At 37.5% G+C, this 16,414-nt stretch overlaps 1 protein-coding gene across 4 annotated transcripts in view; it reads left to right on the top strand.

The window, feature by feature from the left end:
- TNIP3 (TNFAIP3 interacting protein 3) overlaps positions 1-16,414 on the top strand; it is a 115,327-nt gene that overhangs the window by 48,135 nt on the left and 50,778 nt on the right. For 2 of the 4 annotated variants that reach the window (XM_070047668.2, XM_051819819.3), the window contains exon 1: positions 7,116-7,564. The exons of the other annotated variants lie outside the window; for them this stretch is intronic. The gene's annotated coding sequence lies outside the window, so the exon portion shown is untranslated. Of the gene's footprint in view, positions 1-7,115; positions 7,565-16,414 lie in introns of those variants that run through there. 4 annotated transcript variants of the gene reach the window in all.

Genomic DNA, 16,414 nt, shown 5'->3' on the forward strand with positions numbered 1-16,414 from the left:
ATGCTTTTTTGGAGTCATTGTTTCTGTTTTGTTTTGAAAGAAAAAAAAAAGCTTTACTGATTAAAGGAGTTGTTTGAATTTCCTCTTGTTTCGGGGTATTTGTCTATGGTGGTTTTATGTAAGCAAATAAAATTCAAGGGGAAGCTTGAGGAAGAAATTTTGTGGATACAAAATGCATCTTTCTAGAAATGTATCAAAAATGACAAAATGAACTCTTAAGCTCTGTAATTCTCCCAGTTAGAAACCATTTTTCATGATCTTTACAAAACATCTGATGAGAGTTTATTTGAGAGCATGGCTGACATTAACAATTACTTACTCCTTCTCTTTAAAATGCCATTAGTTCTTTCTAAGGTAACCATGTTCATTGTATGAAATATGTATACATAAATACAGACAAAATATAAAAATCATATAGAGAAGGATTTACTGTGGAGATAATTGAACTTGGGCTCCCCTAAATAAATAATTACCCTTATAATTAAGTTACATCCATAAACTTGTATCTTTTTCTTGTAAAGGAGGCCCCATAATTGTATAAACATCAGCACTCACTAAACATAGATCTGTCTCAGAAATCCCCAGATGTGCCACTTCTAGAGAGCATCTCTAACACTTGGGTGTCTTCCTGTGTTTTCCTTACACACACACCTGTTTATTCAAATACCTTTTCTTTTTTCAGTTTAATAATACACTGTGGATACTCCCATACCTCTGTCTGTCATTCATGTAGTGGATAATCAGTATTGTATGCCTTCTTAGACCTTTAGATAGTTTTCCTGTCTAAAAACTCATTTCTGCCTTAAAATGCTATTATGTTTTATTTTTTTCTTTAAACTTACAAATCAACATCTGCTAATGGCTAGGACTTCAAAGGCTTCTTCCTCTCCTTTCCTCCATCTCCTCTCACCCCAAACTCCATGGTATCTACCTCTAATTCACAACTGGAATTCTTTACTTCATCAAATGTGTGCTTTCTCCAGTGGGCTTCCTATCCAATGCCACAAAGAAATTCATGGTGATAATTTTATTCCTTCTAGTATCGTTATGCTCATAGTCTCTGGTTATCTCCTGAGTCTTATTTGCTCATGACTGAACTTCCTTACAAGTCTTTCACTCAGTCTTGAGAATCCTTCCTGACATGATAAAAGCATGCTTACTTATACATACTTATCACCATCCTCTTGGTATTAATCAGTTTTGTTACTCTGGGAACTTCACTGAAACGCATCTTCCTCTAAGATGCTTCTACTCCTATTACCTCATTTGTGAAGGTTGTCCATTCTCCTACCTCCACATTTCCAGGTAAAAAGCAGCAGAATCTTAGCTGGCATTCTCAGTTTTCCTGGTGAACTCTAAGGTAAAAGCTTCTACAGAGGGTAAGAGGTAAGGAAAGTTGGAAACACATAGAATGTCATTGGAAACAGAAGAGATAAATAAAACTAAAATGAGTTGTGCTGAGTAGTAGTGAGGGCCACATTTGAAACCATCCCTTATGACAAAACCACTTGCTGAACAACATCGGGGTTCCTATATCTTTAAAGTCTTCATCACCTCTCTCCATCTTAAAATACACTCAATTCTCCTCTACTTTTCAACAGATATTATGAGACCCCATAGTACTTTAAGAGTAATATTATAACTCACTTTTGCATATCATAGCTCAGCTTATTGGACACAGCAACCAAGATTTTCCCTAACCCATCACACCACTAATAACCTCTACTTTGAACAATTGAATAATCACTCTGCATCTTATTTTTCCCTTGTCCACTCATTTGTATCTGATGCTATCCACTAATTCATCTTTCTTAAAATGTCTTTCTCAACTGACATCTATAATTTTAACCCCTGAAATCCCCACACACATATATATCATTTTTTCCTCTGTTCTCTCCTTCTCACTCACCCTCACTGGCTTTCCTTATATCACCTGTTGTGTTACATTAGTTTTGTTGACAAATCTGTCTATAGCCCTTGAATTATTTTTTTAAAGATTTATTTCTTTATTTGAAAGTCAGAGTTATACAGAGAGAGGAGGAGAGGCAGAAAGAAAGAGAAAGAGAAAGAGAAAGAGAAAGAGAAAGAGAAAGAGAAAGAGAAAGAGAAAGAGAAAGAGAAAGAGAAAGAGAAAGAGAGAAGTCTTCCATCCTCTGGTTCACTCCCCAATTGGCCACAACAGCCAGAGCTGCACAGATCCGAAGCCAGGAGCCAGGAGCTTCCTCCAGGTCTCCCACGTGGGTTCAGGGGCCCAGGGACTTGGGCCATCTTCTACTGTTTTCTGAGGCCATATCAGAGAGCTAGATTGGAAGTGGAGCAGCCAGGACTTGAACTGGCACCCATATGGGATGTTGGCACTGCAGGCAGCGGCTTTACTTGCTACACCACAGCGCTGGCACCATATAGCTCTTGACTTATGAAACTACATGATATGTGTCAGTGACTGCAGACACATGTACTTGTTAAAAATGGAATTCTTTTTTTTCTTAGGTATGCTTTAGTTTCACGCAATATTTACAAAAGTGAAGTCATTACCTTTTCTGCTACATCTGCGTGTCCTCACATATTTTATGCCACTTAATAGATCACTATTCAACCAGTCACTCAGCTGGGTGCACTCCAGCATTCCACCAGCACCACATGCTGCACAATCCTAGGGACCAGCACTCACAGAGCAGTGCTGTCTTTCTTTTAGCTTGCAACTTCCCTAAGGATCTGACTATTCTACCTTCAAAACATCTTTGGATTTTTTTCCTTTTTCTTTTATTCTACTAATATCAATTTTACTAATTACAAGTGCTTTAAACTTAAAAGTAGGTCCTTTTTGCCTATATCAAAAAATCCAAATGTCTTTGCATGATATATAAATCCTACCTCAATCTAGCCTCTGCCAACATTTAGAACAAAAGTTTAGAAGGAAGATCTAATATTTCTTGGGCATCTACCACAACAGATACTGGAGTAAACATTGCATACACATGTTTTGAAAATTGTATTTATATGAGAGGTCAAGACAGACAGAATGAGACCGGGAAGGGACAGACAGACAGACTGAAGAGCTACTTTCCACTGGTTCACTCTCAAATGCCCACACAGCTGGACTGGGCCAGTCCAAAGATGGGATCCTACGACTCAGTTTGGGTCTCACGTGAGTGTCAGGAGCCCATAACTTGAGCCATCATCACTGCTTCCCAGAATCTGCATGAACAGGAAGCTGGATTCAGGAGCTGAACCAAATATCAAGTTCAAGCATTTTATCTAGGCTGGCTGCCTGTCCTTCCATTCTGTATAATTTCTATAAAAACACTTAAATATGGCTGTCTTTTTCCTCATTTTCAGATGAGGACATTAAAGTTCCTAGAAATTTTAAGACATTGCATACAGTTGTAAAGTGCTAATCACAGGGCAAGAAGCCTCACTGTGCATAGTTTTCTTACAGTGCCATGTTGTCTTCTGCATATTCTACCGCTTCTCAAAATGCACCCTGTGTTCTTTGCCACACCATGAAGTTTTATGTACTGTATCGTTCACATGCTGTTTACTCATTTTGGAAATGCTTGCCTCCTTGCCCTTGGATGAACACTCTTTTGTGCCGATTCAAACCACTCATGGTGTCTTTACCTACCCTCTGTGGTCCTGCACAGCAGTACTCAACCCCTTCTCACCTTGCTCCAAATATTTACCGTCTTTATACATCATTCACAGGCTTTGTCCCCGCGGTTTTGTAATCATTTATGCGTATCCATGTTTTCTTTACTAGCCATAAACTTCTCAAGGATGAAACATAAGGATCACAAAGGTACATTTGCAACTTGTCCCTAGAATCCCTCACAAATAGTTCTCAGAATCTGCAGAGGAATAGCGAATGTGTCCTCACCAATCCAATCTCTCAGTTCCTATATGGGAGCCATCATAGGGTCTTGCTATTCTAATCTCCTACAGTTATTCACTGCTGATGGTTTTCTGATGCTCACCTATCACTGTGCTTTCAGTTGTCTGCTATAACACTCTCAGGAGCACTGTTGGATAGCTCTTTCTCACTGTGCCAAGTGTGTCCAATGTGGGATATGCTTTCTTGAGCCCTAAATGCAAGTAAACACTATTGTTCTTGCCACCAAAGTGGCAAGACACCTCTTACCCAAGTTTTACTGCACAAACCCCAGTGGAATCTTGCACTTCCATAGACTGTCAGAGAAATGTGTCACATTCCTTTCAGTTTTCTATTGTTTGGGGTTTACTTGCTGTCTATTGAATACCTGCTCTGACTAGCACTTGGCGAAGTATTTCTACATAGTAGTTATTTAATGTGCAGCCCTCTACAGATGGGGAAACTTAGGTCGAGTGCAGCTATATAACTAATACAGCTAAGAGGATTTGGATCTAAATTTAAAACAGACTAGAATCGTTGCCTTACACTTCCTGTATTTAATTCCCCTCCCTTGGGTAAGATTGAGAACTTGGCTAGAGCTCAAACTGGTGTCAGGAATGATCCCATTATCAGAGCCATCTCTGCTCTCTCACCTCTGTGTCTACTGAGATACTCAGATCAATCACTAAGGCTTCACTCTCTCCCCGGGGGTAACCACTCCCAGAACAGTCCCTGTCAGTCTTTGTTCTTCATCTCAGCAGACCTCTGGCGTATCCTCCACAATCATCTTCTGAAGATGTCTTCAAATATTTCATTCCTTGAGCAAACACCCCTTGGTTTCCAGTTGGACTGTCTACTGAATTACTATTTGCACAATCGCACTCTGTGGATGAAAATCCTACATTCAGAACAAAACAAGAACCTTTATATTGTTTCTTAGATATTGATAGAACCAAAAGTACATACAATAAAATTTCATTTGGGTAAGACAAATGTGAGCCAGTGACAAAGGGTCTGGGCAGGGATTCTTTTGTTTTCACTTTGAATGAAGTCAGCCTAACAATAAGGTCAACTCTTTCCAAGAGCAGGAAATTGATTTCCTTATGATTTTATGAGATGGCAAGAATGTAGCTGAATAAGAGAGAGGCAATTTAATGAAAGGCCATATATATATATATATATATATATATATATATATATATCGGGTTCTTTTTTGCTCAACTACTGTTGTGAAGAATAAGGAAAGAAGGAGGAGTACTACAAGAGAAATGAATGGATTGTCTCACTGCTTTGAGGAAATGGGAAAACATAAGGAACTCCGTCAATATGAAATTATGCTTCACTCTTTTGGGAGAGCTGATGTAGAAGTTGATGAGCAAAGATCACCGAAAATCTGGGAGCAAAGGAAAATAATTGCCAGACTGAGAATTACATTGATTCCAAAATGAGTGCTAAAGGAGATATAGTCTATGAAAAGAGTAATATATGAATGTTAATATTACATAACTGTTGGGCTAGTATTTTGGCACAGAAAGTTAGCCACCACTTGTAACACCAGCATAGGAGTGCTGGTTTGAGTCCCAGCTGCTCCATTTCTGATCCAGGTCCCTGCTCATGTGCTTGGAAAAGCAGTGGAAGATGGCAGTGACAGAGATGTTTGGGATCAAGAACGCAACCTAGACATAGAAATAAAATGCTCAAATTGTAAGACAATCCACTAGACTGAATTTGCTTAAGAACTTTGTTCTATCTTTGGATTCTACATTTTTTTCTGATTTCACTTAGAGGCAGCACTATAAATGGATTTTTAATAACTTTGCATGTGAATTGAAGAAGGATCTCCCAATGGCTGTAGACAGAGTTTAGATCTGGGTATCTTCCCAAAGTACAAAACCCTGAGAAAATGTCTCGGGTGATTCATATTACCAAACTTACGACACTTCACAAGATAATGAGGGGAAATCTTTTTGCAAACTACAGTAAGTTAACACATGTTTTCTGTAACCCATATTGTTAGAAAAATGATCTAGTTTCCCTTTCCTTATTCTGAAAATTAAGTTATCTATTCTTTATAAAAATAAAAATTTGGTTATCAAAATTTCATTTTCTCAAATGTAAGGTGGATTGGGATAATAATATAAATGGGTGAAAATGTGAATACCCTTTGTATATATAAAGTACCAAACAAAGATATCATCACCACTACCATCATCATCTCATCACCATTATGATGTTAGTAGGATTAGCTTGAGCCTCAAAATTTTATTCACTGGTTGTCTTATATAGGTTGAATATACAGGGTGAGATATATTGGGGATGTGATACAACTCTAAACACAAATTAATTTATGTTTCACATGATCTTGCACACCTGGCCTGAAGGGAACTTCAGGCATTTTGTAGTGTGCCTGCATTTTGACTGTGGCCTGTCACGTGAGTCAAATGTGGAATTTGCCACTTGTGGCATCGTGTTGGTACTAAAAAATTGTGAATTTTTGAGTATTTGTGATTTTGGATATTTAAATTAGGGATGCTCAACCTATGCTGGCTTCTTCTTTGAATTTATTTAATTTAAAATTAACTAACTTTAGCAGTCATGGCCATGAAATATTTTGAGCTTTTTTTTTTTTTTGGTTTGAAAAAAATTGCATTATTGTGTAAGGATCTGTTTAACTTCTATTAGGAAATATTTAAATAGCTAGCTAGAAAAGCCTTGCCTGCAAATTCTCAGACAATGAGAAGGCCTCTCTTTGCCCAGCTACTATGCTTGGTGGCACTTGAAATCTCTGCTAACAACCTGGGTAAAGTCACTTAAAGGAACCATGCATCTTTCTGTTATCTGTAAAGTCTGGCTATTGGTTTTTAGTCTTGTTCTAAAAGTATTATAGAACCTCAAAATTAGACAGACAAGTGGATAAAAAGCCCAGGTTGTGTTTCCAAAACAAAACCTTAGAGTTTGCTTGCTTCCATGGCTAATCTGACATACTTCCCCTTCCATTCATTGTAAAGCTGTTTAAAGGCTTCCACTGAACATGGATATTTGATATGTATCCAGATGAGATCTTTCTCTGTATGCCCAACATGAACTCTATTATATAATGAAAAATACCATGGTACATTGCAGAAAAGCAGGCATGTGTCTATAAAATAAGGGAGACAAAATCTCCCCTAACTTTTGAGAGACATCCATTTGTTGGACAGAAACTTCTCTGCAAGACAAGAGATGTCAGGCAAACGGGGTCTAAACTGGGGCTCCTGCTGCTGTTAAGAGGTGATTTTGAAGATGGTTTCTTTCATACCTAGAGGTTGCCTGTTTCATTGCTGGGAGAATTTGCCCCCAGTTTCCACAAGAGGGAGTATTAGAAAACTGATAGAAGAGGTGGGCATTTGGCACAGCACTTGAGTATGCCTTGCCTGTCAGAGTGTCTGATTTGAGTCCAGCTTCTCCCCTTCTGATCCACCCATGTGCAAGATCCAGACTGAATTCCAGACTCTCATCTTCAGCCTGGCCCAGCCCCAACTGTTGAGAACAATTAGGGAGCAAAACTGCAGATAGAAGATCTCTCTATCTCTCTGTGCCTTTTAGAGAGAGAGAGAAAGAGGAGCAGGAAGAGGTAGCTTGTCTTTTGGAATATATGAGCACAGGCAGAAGAGGAGCCCCTTCGCCTCAGTGAAAGCAGCATTCCTGGCAGCACAGGTAACTGGGATGCAAGGGTGGCGATCCAGTGCCAGAAAGAGGGAAGGAGGAAGAGACGAAGACTAAGTTCAGGGTGGAGTATGTATGGAAATTATAAAAGTTGATAGAAAGACTGTAAAGCACCTGGGACCTTGAAAAGAGAAGAAAGAGAATTCAAAATCCTAATGTTTCTACTGAATGGACACTTGTCTGTTCCCTACCTTGAGAATTATCGCTCTGCCTTTGTCTTCTCTTAGACTCGTAGGACTTCAGCAAGAAAATCTGAAGAAAGTTTGGATGTATCTCCTTATTTATGCAAGAAGAACAGTCTGAATCTCTGGGTTAAGATATTTGTAAACCTGTGACAATATTAAGGAAGCATAGTATTTGGCTTGGGGGATGCCATAAATAACATGTCCATAAGAGTGGTTCTGTAAATGTCCTTTGTTCTTGATCTGTTTAGCTTTGTGACATGAGGTGGATCCCTTAAAGGGACTTCCAAATCTGAGCTGGGTTTTAGAAGCTAGCGCCCCCAGTAAGCTTTTTTTCTCAAGTAAACCTCTTTTCTAGACTTTTTGAAAACATTTTTTAATGATTGTGGAAAAGGGACTAACAAAATGATAACTGTCAGCTGTCATGGAAGAATGCTTCTATGATTCTAATATGCACCTTGTAAACAAAATGTATTGTAGGACTCTTTTTACTTTAGTCTGTACTTGTGGGGAGTAAAGTGTGACCTATGATGAATATAAATATCTTTGTTAAAAACTTTTAAAATTTTTAAAAATTTATTTGAAATTAAATTGGATGAGAAGTCAGCTGTGAGTCTGATTGGAGATCCTCTGAGAGTAATCTGACGTTTCTCTCTTGCACATTTTAGGATCTTTTCTTTATGTTTCACTGTGGAGAGTTTAATTACAACGTGTCGTGGTGAGGGTCTCTTTTGGTCGTGTTTATTAGGGGTTCTGTGAGCTTCCTGTACTAGGATTTCTCTGTCCTTCTCCAAACCTGGGAAATTTTCTGCTAATATCTCACTAAAAAGGCCTTCTAATCCTTTCTCCCTCTCCATGCCTTCAGGAACTCCTAGAACCCGAATGTTGGTTTTTTTAATAGTATCCTGAAGATTCCCGACAATATGTTTTAGATTTCTAATTTCCTCGTCTTTTCTTTGGTCTGACTGTATCCTTTCCTGTTCTCTGTCTTCTAAGTCCGATATTCTCTCTTCTGCTTCTCCCATTCTGTTTGTAAGGCTCTCTATTGTGTTTTTCATTTGATCTATTGAATTCTTCACTTCAGTCACTATCCCAGTTTCCTGTTGTACTAGTTGTTTCGTTTCATTTTGATTCCTCCTTAATATTTCATTTTCACGAGAGAGATTTTCTATCTTGTCCATTAAGGATTTCTGTAGTTCAAGAATTTGTTTTTGAGAACTTCTTAATGTTCTTATCAATTTTTTGAGATCTGCTTCTTGCATTTCTTCAATTTAATCCCATCAAGGTGGCATGTACCAATGCCATCTCACTAGTCCAAGTGATCAATTTCAGTTCGCAATTGATCATAATGAAAGGACTAAGAGTCAAAGGGAGCACATAAGCAAGTCTAGTACCTGCTAACACTAACCGATAGAATAAATAAAGGGGAGAGTGATCCAACATGGGAAGTGAGATACTCAGAAGACTCATAGAATGGCAGATGCCCTAAATAGCACTCTGGCCTCAGAATCAGCCCTAAAGGCATTCAGATCTGGCTGAAAAGCCCATGAGAGTATTTCAGGCATGGAAAGCCAAGACACTCTGGCAAAAGATCTCTGTGAGTGAGATCTCAGTGGAAAGAACAGGTCTTCAAAGAAGGAGGTACCTTTCTCTGAAGGGAGGAGAGAACCTCCACTTTGACTATGACCTTGTCTAAACAAGATAAGAGTCGGAGAACTCAGAGGGCTTCCATAGCCTTGGAAACTCATGACTGGAGCATAGGGAGATTACTGATGCCATAGACAGGAGTGTCAATTGGTAAAGTCAACAACAGGAGTCACTGTGCACTTACTCCTCATGTAGGATCTCTGTCCTTAATGTGCTGTGCATTGAGATTTAATGCTATAACGAGTACTCAAATAATATATTTCACTCTGTGTTTCTATGGGGGTGCAAACTGTTGAAATCTTTACTTAATGCATACTAAACTGATCCTCTGTAAAAAAAAAAAAAAAAAAAAGAAAGAAAAGAAAAGAAACTATCAACTCCCAACTTGACTCTCACTGGGATTAAACATGACAATAGGTCTGATCTGATTTCATCATCATTAAAAAAAAATCATCTATTATTTTTCACTTTATGTTTCTGTGTGGGAGCAAACTGTTGAAATCCAATCCTTACTTAATGTATACTAAGCTGATCTTCTGTATATTAAGATAATCGAAAATGAATCTTGATGTGAATGGAAGGGGAGAGGGAGTGGGAAAGGGGAGGGTTGTGGGTGGGAGGGACGGTATGGGGGGGAAGCCATAGTAATCCATTATTCGTACTTTGGAAACGTATATTCATTAAATAAAAGTTAAAAAATAAATAAATAAATAAATAAATAATAATAAATAAATAAACTTGAAAAAAAAAATTTATTTGAAAGTTAGAGAGACAGAGGCAAGATCTCCAACCCACTGGTTCACTTTCCAAATGGCCACAACAATCAGGGACATGAGGACATGAGGGACAACCAGGCTGGAGCCAAGATCCTGAAACTCAATCCGGGTCTCCCACACGGGTTGTAGGGACACAAGTACTTGATCTGTCAGTTGTTACCTACCAGAGTGCAGATTTGTAGAAAGCTGGAACCGGGAGCAGAACCAGGACTCAAACCCAGGTACTTCAACATGGCATGCCAGCATTACAAGAATATCTTAACCACAAGAATATCTTAACCACTGCACCAAATGCCACCCCCACACATATCTTCTCCAGATTCTGGAATACAATTAATAAAAATTGAAAGAAATTATTCTTTTTCTTTTCACTGGGGAAAATATTTTACTTTTTATGCTGCTTTTGAAATAAATTTGTCTTTAAAGATGAGTTAGCAGATATTTGTGTATTGGAAAATTTTTTCATGAGTCCAACTCAAAGAAACACACCTGATATGTTTTCGTTTTATCTTCTGTGTTTTGTCCTCACTATAGGCTTCTGATGTCCTGCTATCATCTTCATATGTATGTTTTCTACCAACTTTTATCATTTTAATTTTTGTTATTTAAAAATAGTATCTAAGTCTATGGGAATGATGCTGAATTATTTTCAAGGATTTATTTATTTGAAAGGTAGAGAGTCAGAGAGAGAGAGTGAGCGCTTCCATTTCCTCATTTATTCCTCAATTGGCTGCAGCAGCTAGGGTTGGACCAGGCAGAAGTCAAGAGCCAGGAACTCCATCTGGGTTTCTGATGTGGGTGGCAGAGATGAATCTTCCAGAGAAGAGAAACTGTTTTTTAAAACTTCAAACATAGGATTATAATATTTGAAGACTAAATTTCTCCCCTCCCCTCCCTTCCCCTCTCCTCCCCTCCCTTCCTCTCCTCTCCTCTCCTCTTCTCAGTTTTTGGTGATAGAAATTAATCTCCATGCAAGTGTTGATGAAATCTCTGATATTTTGTTTGGCTATTACCTCAGAAGTCAAGCAGTTCATATTTAGCCCTCAAGAAATCTCAATTTCCATGAAATTTTCCTGAACTATTTCCTAATGGTTCTGGATTCAAACAATTAAGCAGTGTCTTATCTAGTAATTTTTAGGTGTGATATTTACATTTCCCACACAGGTAAAAGTTTCTTTGGGGGGGGGGATAAACTGGGGACTAAATGAGTTCTAGTATGAGTTCCTATAATTTTTTTCTTATTTTCCCCAGTTGAGGAAAACTTAATTTAGTCTTTCCAGGGCAGATGGCAGAGAGGTAAGGATAGGCTTTACTAACTTTTCATCTACCCTCTTTTCTATCGGTTGCTCACAAGAAAGTTATCCTGCATTGATGCAGACTTTTCCTCTTACATTTTATTAGAAATTTTTAAACACCCAACAATGATGCAAGTATTTTATGGTACACACCATATGCCCAGCACCCAAATTCTGAAATTAACATTGTACTCTATGTACATCAGTTCTTCTGTTCATCCATTCACTCCTCTTTTTACTTTTACTTTTTAAGGCATTTCAAATAAATTACACAAAGAAAAATTCATCTTTTCTAAATTGAAACAAAAATTTTTGAAAAGATTTGTTCTTACAATTCAAAACTTTTGTTTTTTAGATGTCTCAAGAGTTTGGAAGAGTCTATTTTGTAATTCAAAGGCTGATTAGGAGCTGATTTTTACTTTTTATTCTCTGACAAACAGCCTTGAAGAACAAGATATCTCTTATTGGGCAAATAAAGGACCACACCATAAAACAAAGAGGATGGTGTGTTTGGGGAAGTCATCATTACTGGCATTACTACTTAAGATGGTAATCTGGGCTGGTGTCATGGTGCAGTGGATTAAGCTGCTTCCTAAAATGTAGGATAATACATTAGAATGCCAGCTCAAGTCCTGGCTTCTCCCCTTCCAATCTAGCTCCCTGATAATGCACCTGAGAAATAGGGAAGATGGCTCAAGTATGTGGGCTCCAGCCATCCACGTGGAAGACCCAGATAGAGTGCCAGATCCCTGGCTCTGGCATGGTCCATTTCTGACCTTTGCAGTCGTTTGGGGAGTAAACCAGTGGATGGAAGATCTCTTTCTATTTACCTGTCCCTGTCTCTCTGCCTTTCAAATAAATGAATTACATGTATAAAAAAAAGGACCAAAAAAAGATAGCAATTTATCTCATATGATGTTATAATATAATATAATATAATATAATATAATGTTGTAGCATTATCAAAGACAGAAGTTTTGCCTTTAAAACTTCCCCATAGTGTGTATGATTTTTAAATTGTTTCTTTTGATATTTTAAAATTATTTTCAAGAATTTTTTATTTTAATTTTAATTAATTTTTAACAGATTCTATGTGATTTGTAGATGCAATTCTAAAAATGTAATGATATTCCCTTCCCTTCATCCCTCCTTTCTTCTCCTACCCTTGCTCCAGCCCTCTTTTCTTTTTTTTTTTTTTTTAGTTTTTGAGATAATACATTTTAAATTTACATTTCACTAAAAAGGCTTTATACTTCACCTAATAAGAATTTTAACAAGTAAAAAGCAAAAAACAAAAACAAAAACCTAGTTTAATGGGAATATAGATAATGACTATAAACAATAATTGAATGGGAAAAATGACCATCTCACCCTTATACAGTAAATTTTAAAGTAATCACAAATCATTGAAACTATAATAGTGTAATGTTCTTAATCATTGGTTTGAAAACAAAGTTTTACAAACTATATTTGCAGCAATACTGATTACCAGCAGACTTTTTTTCTTTCTTCCTCTTTTTTTTTTTTTTTTTTGGTTTTTTGCTTTTTAAATTTTAGCTCCACGTATAAGGGAGAACATGCAGTATTTGCCTTTCTGGATCTGGCTTATCTCACACAACGTGATGTCACTAGTAACATCCATTTTGCTGCAAATGGTCGAATTTTGTGCTTCTATAGCTGAATAATATTCCACTGTGTGTATATACCACATTCTCTTTTTCCACTCTTCTGATGATGGACAACTTGGTGGATTCCAAATTTTGGCTATTGTGAACAGTAATGCTATAAACTTGGTGGTGCAGCTATCTTTTTAAATATTTATTTATTTATTTGAAAAGCAGAGTTACAGATAGGAAGAGGTAGAGGAAGAAAGGTCTTCCATCCCCTGGTTCACTCCCCAAATGGTGGCAATGGCCAGAGCTGGACTGATCTGAAGCCAAGAGCCAGGAGTTTCTTCCAGGTCCCCCACATGGGTGCAGGGGCCGAAGGACTTTTTTCCACTGCTTTCCCAGGCCATAGAGAGCTGGATTGGATGTGGAACAGCTGGGACTAGAACTGGTGCCCATATGGGATGCTGGCACTGCAGGCGGCAGCTTTATCCACTATGCCATAGCACCAGCCCCATTTCTCTCTCTTTTTTTTAATGTAAACATTTAGTGTTATAAACTTCCCTCAGTACTGCTTTTGCTGTATTCCACAGGTTTTGACATGCTGTGGTTTCATTATAATTTATTTTAAGAAGTTTTTTATTTCCTTCTTAAATTTTTCAGTGGCCCACTGATCATTCAGTAGCATATTGCTTAATGTCAAGTATTTATGAGTGTTCTTGTTGTTGAGTTCTAGTTTTATTCTTTTATGGCCTCAGAAGATACATGGTATGATTTCAATCTTTATAAATTTGCAGAGATCTAATTTGTAGCCTAATATGCAGTCTATCCTAGAAAATGTCACATGTGCTGATGAGAAGAATTTGCATTCTGTAGCTGTTGGGTGAAATGTCCTGTAAATGTCTGTTAGGTCTATTTGCTTGATCATCTGTTTCCACTCTGATACATTTTGATTGATTTTATGTCTGGAATGATCTGTCCATTGGTAAGAGCTGGGTGTTGAAGATACCCCCTGTTATTGTACTGGAGATTATCTCTCCCTTTAGATCTAATAGTATTTGTGTATATGTCTGAGTAGTCTTGTGTTGGGTGTATATATATTTATGATTGGCATGTCTTCTTGCTGATTTGAACTTTTTTAATATAATGTCCTTCTTTATCTCTTTTTAAAGTTTTTGATTTAAAATCTGTTTTATCTGAAATCAGGATAACCACACCCACATGCCCTCTGTTTCCATTTGTCTGATATATGTTTTTCTAACCCTATACTTTTAGCCTTTAAGTATCCTTGTGAAGTGAGTTTCTTGTAGGCAGCATATAGTGGGGTCTTGGTTTTCTATCCATTCAGCCACCCTAAGTCTTTTGGTTGATGAGTTTAATCCATTTTTATTCAAGTAAGTGTTAATAGGTAAGAACTAAGAACTGTGGTTTTGTTGATTGGATAATGATTCTACCTGCTCTGTAAGTGAATTCGGCAGTGTTGTGTTCTAATGCAGGACACCGTTCAGAATTTCTAGTAAGGCTGGTCTGATGATGGTGAGTTCTCTCAGTTTTTGCTTATCTGGAAAATAATTTATTTATCCTTCACTTTTAAAGGATAGCTTCACTGGATACAATATTCTTGGTTGGAAGGTGTTTTTTATTTTAGGACCTTGAATATATCATACCACCTGCTTCTGGCCTGTAGTGTTTCCCTTGAGAAATTTGATGTTAACCTAATTGGTTTTCCTTTATATGTAACAACACTTTTTTCTTACTGTTTTTAGGAGTCTCTCCTTGTCTTTAACTTTTGACAATTTTATGACAATCTGCTTTGGAGAAGACTTTTTTGGGGTTTCTTTGAGTTTCTTGTATCTGGATGTCCATGTCTCTTTCAGGACCTGGGGAATTTTCAACTATTATTTCATTTAGCAAGTTCTCAATGCCTTTTCTTTTTCATCTTCTTTAGGAATACCCATAATGTGAATATTTGGTCATTGAATTATATCCCATATTTCATGTAGACTTTCTTCATTTTTAAGTCATTTTCTCTTTATTTTTGTGTGATTGGTTTATTTCAAGATTCTTGTCCTTGAGATCAGATATTCTTTCCTCCACTTGTTCTATCCTACTGTTAAAGCTCCCAATCTTATTGTTTAATTTCACTGATTGAAAATTTCATTTTCAAAATTTCAATTTGATTCTTCTTAATGAGTTCTACCTCCTTAGTATTTTCATTCATGTCACACATTGATTTCCTCATTTCTTTAATCTATCTGTATTCTCTTGCATTTCATTGAGTTTCCTTACAATCATTATTTGAAATCTTTATCAGTCATTTCATAGATAATGGTTGGTCAAACCCCAGTTAGCTCTTCAAGCTGAAGCAAAAGTCAGTGGGTATCTGACTTAAATTAGTGTGGCTTTACCCTATTCAGCCATCTTGGGTCTCCTACATTGTTTATTTTTAAAATAGTAACCAAGATTAAGAGGAAAATTTTATTTTTAAGAAATTTCTCTCTTTTTATGCTTTCTGTTTATTAATATCTTTATTAATAAAGAGAACAGATTTCATGTATCTCAGAGGTACATTTCTAAGATGATAACCAAATTCTCCTCCCTCTCTCTCTCTTCCTCAATTCCCTTCCTTCTTTTCTTTTTTTTAAATTTTGGCAAAAACATAGATTAAATCCACTTTGCAATTATAGGCCTACTTACAACTAACCATAACAATCAAGTGAAAAGTAGAAAGACCACAATTCTACAGTAGTATAAACAAGAGCTATTTGAAAGACAGAGACAGACAGAGAGCTCCCATTCCCTGGTTCATTTCTCAAACTCCTGCAACTGCTAAAGCTGGGCCAGGCTGAGGCTGGAAGCTGAAAACTCAGTTCAGGTCTCCCATGTATGTGGCAGGGACTCAACCACTTGAATCATCACCAACTGCCCTTCAGAGTGCACATAAGTGGGAAGCTAGAATGAGGAGTGGAACCCGGACTAGAACCCAGGCACTCTAGTGTGGAATATGAGGTTCCCAAGCGGTGTTTTAACCTCTAGGCCAAACATCCACCCCTAAGGAAAAATGTTTAAAGGGAATTTTTTTATGGAGGTAACATAATATTGATTCCTTAGCCAGAAAATAGTAACAGATAAAATATTCAGCTAGAAAATGGATAGGGGCTGGCATGGCACAGCCAGTTAAGTTGATGCCTTGCTGGCATTCCATATGGGTGCCAATTCATGCCCCAGCTGCTCCACTTCCAATCCAGCTCCCTACTAATGCACCTGGGAAAGCAGCAGAGGATGATCTATGGGAGACCCAGATGGAGTTCCAGTCTTCTGGCCTCAGCCTGGC

The sequence above is a fragment of the Oryctolagus cuniculus genome, chromosome 8 (assembly GCF_051225735.1).
Source record: "Oryctolagus cuniculus isolate XC-2025 breed Fujian yellow rabbit chromosome 8, ASM5122573v1, whole genome shotgun sequence".
NCBI lineage: Eukaryota > Metazoa > Chordata > Mammalia > Lagomorpha > Leporidae > Oryctolagus > Oryctolagus cuniculus.